At 38.6% G+C, this 5000-nt stretch overlaps 1 protein-coding gene across 1 annotated transcript in view; it reads left to right on the top strand.

Annotated features, from left to right (window-relative positions):
* Positions 1 to 5000, top strand: part of LOC143029912 (PDF receptor-like) — a 918216-nt gene that overhangs the window by 889804 nt on the left and 23412 nt on the right. The window lies entirely within an intron of this gene.

Below are 5000 nucleotides of genomic sequence, written 5' to 3' on the forward strand. Positions count from 1 at the left end.
CTCTTTGCAAATGAAATGTCACTGAAGGTTGCGAGGGATTGAAAGAGTTTAGGCGTTGTGTTGTTATTGAATTCTGTCGATGAAAATGGAAATTTGACTATGGATTTGTAATATACGAATATATCTTCTCATATAACCATCGCTTCTGTCATTTAGGGACAATATCGAAGAAATGAGGTCAATACGCTGTAAAGGAGAGGTTTAAGATGGTTGTCAACAAGTAGAGGTTGTAGAAATAGGACTACTTGAGCCTGGAGCACTGATGCTCCAAATGACTGACTGCATAAAATGTCTGTAGTCAGTATCCGATATGGGGATGAAATAATAGAGAAAATACCTTAACGCGAATGAAGCTTGTCCTTCTTTTGCTTCTTTTCGTAAGGTATTTTGTTTATAAACAGGAATTAATTAAGAGGTTACCGCAAAGTTTATCAAAAGTAGTGGACATTATATTATTTTTGGATTCTCTTTTGGAAAGTAAAAATTGGAATGAAAAGGAAAGGACCGAAATGAAAATGAAGTTTGGGTTTCCGCTACTTCTGTCTGCAAAAGTTCTGCCTCCAAATGGAAAATAAGTTAAGAACAGGCCTTGATAAACAATAAAAACAAATAAATAAGAAATTGGATTCTGTTTGCGACACCGGAAGGTAACGTTTACCTTAAAGACAATGAGTTTCGAGTTCTCTTCTTGTTATTGAACTCTATTCAAAAACTGGAAAATAACAGAATGACGACCTTCAAGATAACGAGAAGGGGTGGACGTTATGGTTTTATGAAACTCTGTTTACAAAAGAGAGGAGAGGGGGAGAAGACCTTGAAGATAATGAGGTTTGGACGCTGCACTGCTATTGGATTCTGTTCCTGTCAAGGAAAAGTAATAAGGGATAAGGAGTCTTGAAGGAGGGTTAAAACCAGTGTGTTGGCCTTGGGGTACTCCTCACGAAAGTGAGAAGTAACTGAAAGGAGGCAAAGTAATGAGGGTGAGACCCCAAAGTCTTGTCTGCAAGAGGGGAAAGTAATTAGTAAGAAAACGGAGGAGGGGAAGTAATTGTTAAGAGGGGACGTTGAGCTTGGTTCCTCTATCCCAGGGGTTTTCATCCCTCTTTTGCACGTACTCCATACTTTATGTATTGCTGTTCTTTAGCCACCTAAGTTGTAGTAACACTTGTGAAAATCTATGGTTACATATAAGTCCATGGACCCCATTCTTGAACACCTCTTTTCTCTTCTTCTTTTTTTCAACTGCCGACATATGATTTTTTTTAATTTCCGTGGTACCTCTATGGCAGCGGAGTGCCAGACCTATCTCGATAAAGAATAGAGGGATTTAGAAAATGTGACCTTATTGGGTCACATTTACTGCATACAGAGTCAAGTAATGTCTGACCCTGCTGTCGGGGTGCTGTCTCGCTGTATTGCTTCTGACCAATCATCATCATCATAACCTTTATCATCATCATCATCATCATCATCATCATCATCATCGTCATCGTCATCGTCATCGTCATCGTCATCGTCATCGTCATCGTCATCGTCATCGTCATCGTCATCGTCATCGTCATCGTCATCGTCATCGTCATCGCCATCGCCATCGTCATCGTCATCGTCATCGTCATCGTCATCGTCATCGTCATCATCATTATCATCGTCGTCGTCGTCGTCGTCATCATCATCATCATCATCATCATCATCATCATCATCATCATCATCATCATCATCATCATCATCATCATCATCATCATCATCATCATCATCATCATCATCATCATCATCATCATCATCATCATCATCATCAGTTACTCTAATCGCCAAAGTCATAATCATTATTAGGACAAAAATTGAATGTTCTTCGTCACCGTCGTCATCGTCTAATGATTACCGTTCTTGTGTCAGTTCGTCGTCAGAATTGAGACATTCATTTACGGAATTAAGCATGTCAAAATGATGGAGAGAGAGAGAGAGAGAGAGAGAGAGAGAGAGAGAGAGAGAGAGAGAGAGAGAGAGAGAGAGAGAGAGAGAGAGAGAGAGAGAGAGAGAGAGAGAGAGAGAGAGAGAGAGAGAGAAGGAGGGAGAGAGAGAGAGAGAGAGAGAGAGAGAGAGAGAGAGAGAGAGAGAGAGAGAGAGAGAGAGAGAGAGAGGGGGGGGGAGAGACTTATTATAATCTCTGTGTCGACATACACACACACACACACCAGCAGACTAATCCTCTTTGCAGGAGAGGCTTGGTCTTCACATACGATGGTGATAGTAGTGATAGTAGCGGTGGCGGAGGTTTTGTGGTTAATCAGTTAATCAATCGGTTGCCCCAGGTCTCTCCTGCAGGAGGCACCTGCGGCCTTCAGGAAAACGGCAACAGCCTCTGGGTGGGTTAATTTGTCACTCACTCATACTGTTGCTGTCTTTGTTTCAGTCTTTGGTCAGGGCTATTCTGTGCTGGTACTATCTTAAAGCTGGGTGGTGTCACTATTTCATCATAAGTAATAGTTAAATTAAGTCAAGAATATCGATGCTATACGATGTGTAGTTTTTCAAAAAAAAAATTGGTTAGACTACGTTAGGTCAGTTAAGTTGTTTTAGGTTAGGAAATGGCAAATACTGACATATGGACCTAAGTAATGATTTTACAAGATGGACGTCAGATAGTATCATCTCCCTGCAGTTTGCTTTCAAAGGCCATCAACACCCTCATTCCCATCTAAAGGTACAGCCTCGAGGGGCTGACGCTCGGTCACCGAACCGAATCTAAGATCTCTATCATCTCCAATTATATTATGTCCACGTGTTCGCATTATAACCAGAGCTGAAAACTGACTTCTGCTCTTCTATTGCTGCTACTATAAGCAAATAAAACAAAAACTCTCATAGTATGACACAACACAGACAACAGTATCAACTGTTTCCCCAATGGGATATACGAGAAACTTCAGGACCGTTGTCGTCCACTCAGGGTGTTGCGGGTTTCTATTTAGTGAAACTCTTGTCTTAGTTAACCTAAAATTCAAGCGCCAGGTATCAGAAACCATATGGCACTGAAGGTTCAGAGACCATATAGCACTGAAGGACACTGAAGAGGAGTTGTTGGTGAAACAGAGAATAAAAAAAAAAAAAAAAAAAAAAAAGAAACGGACAACAGAAAATGAACGTGGGTCAGTATTCTTCAATGGGTGAAGATTTCTCCATCTTTAAAGACAATGCTGTGTGACCCTGGGCCGTAGAGATGTCACGAAAGCTCTCATAGCATCGGCTTCATAACAGTAGTATACTCGTAGTTAGTACCTAGGCTTAGGTGAGGGTGTGGATGGAGGGAGATGTGGAGCGGAGAAGGATTTTTCTTTTTCTTTTCTTTTTTATGTGGAGGGGTGCAGAGGGGATTTTCTTTTTTACTTTTCTCTCTTGTGAAGAAGGTTGATGACTCTATCTAATTCCCTGAGGGCTAATGCTATTACGCGCCCATCAAGAGTCTACAAAATGCTTGATCATTTCTCTCTTTTTTTATCATTCTATAATTTTACTTCATTTCAAGTTTCATCTTAAAATATCTTTTAGTTCATTTTAATTTAATTTTTATTCCCGGGTTATGTTTGTTTGCTTTAGTTTATTTTCATTTAGATCTTTATTTTTGTATTCATCTTTATGTTACGAGTATTCTATTATCATTCTTCCACTTTTATTCTTATTTCTACATATATTTTCTGTCATTGATCTGATCACAACTCGCTTGTTCGTTAATTCTTTTTCGTGATATTTATTCAAAATCAGTGAGAGACACTCACGCCTCCCTTACATTCGTTTATCACAACATGAGATGGTATTCATTAAGTTCTCATCCTAAATAATATTTTAATATTTTTATCTTCTAAGTCCTTCATAATTATTTCATTACTACATTTTAGTCATTATCTTTATATATTATATGCTTGTATTATGATGGTTCTCTCTATATATTTGAAAATGTATTTGAGATCATTTGAATTTTGTTTGTGGAACTAAGTGAGAGGAGATAATGTACCAGTGACAAAAAATATATGTTGTGTGGGTGCGTACCTTGATTGGATACCTCCCTTCTATGGGACTTTTTGCTATGTAGATAAAACTATACTATGGTTTGTAGGAGTGCCTAGATTGGTATGTAGATAGAACTAGGCTATGTATTATAGGAGTGCCAAAGACCAATGCCTAGAAAATAGGAACAGTAATCTTAGATATTTTTGTAAAATGAAAAAAGAAAATAATAAGTTTAAAAGAAAGAGATTAATGGAGCAGCATTCTTTTATGTTGGCAGGAAATTGGAGCAGAATAGAAATTAGGTTGTAAACCTCTGTTTTTTAATCTTTCTTTGTCAAAGAACGCACAGACGGTCAAAAATACGAACGCCAATAATCCAGATTATTGTATAATCCGCCTCTCTTTTTAGTCATCATTCAACTAAAAAAAAAAAAAAAATCAAGCAAAATAAAACATGAAGTTGAAAGTAAAAGAACAGGGAGAATAATAACCTGGATGTTATTTCGTTTTATTTGTTTTTTCTTTATTCCATTTTTAGTTTTTATTTGCATTTCGTTCAAAATGATTGTTTTTCACGCCCCCAAATTCGTGCTATCGCTGCAGCCAATAAAGACTTCTCCGGCTATATAGAGTTGTACATCATCCCCGGGATTGGGCAGTGCAACACTGCGTAGTCAAATTCCTTGGGAAGATTTTTGACAGGCAGAGCATAGCGGGGATTCTCGATAGCCCCATTCATTCAGGTTGGCTGCTGTTCTCCCATGACCTGACCTGATTACAGTTACGAATAGAAATGTGACAATTTCAAGGCATCCAATCTTCAGGATTTTTCTTTCTTGTCGTGCGAGAAGAAAAGACTCCATTTCTTAGGTTCAATTGTTATAAACAACTTTGGTGGCCTGAGTCAGCGTGGGTCACGACCAAGGTCTTGTTGACTCAGAAAACGCAAACTTACTGAAGACATGTCCTCCCAATCACCATCACCTTCCCACCTT

Source organism: Oratosquilla oratoria, chromosome 11 (assembly GCF_046742065.1).
Source record: "Oratosquilla oratoria isolate Oo_2021 chromosome 11, ASM4674206v1, whole genome shotgun sequence".
NCBI classification, from domain to species: domain Eukaryota; kingdom Metazoa; phylum Arthropoda; class Malacostraca; order Stomatopoda; family Squillidae; genus Oratosquilla; species Oratosquilla oratoria.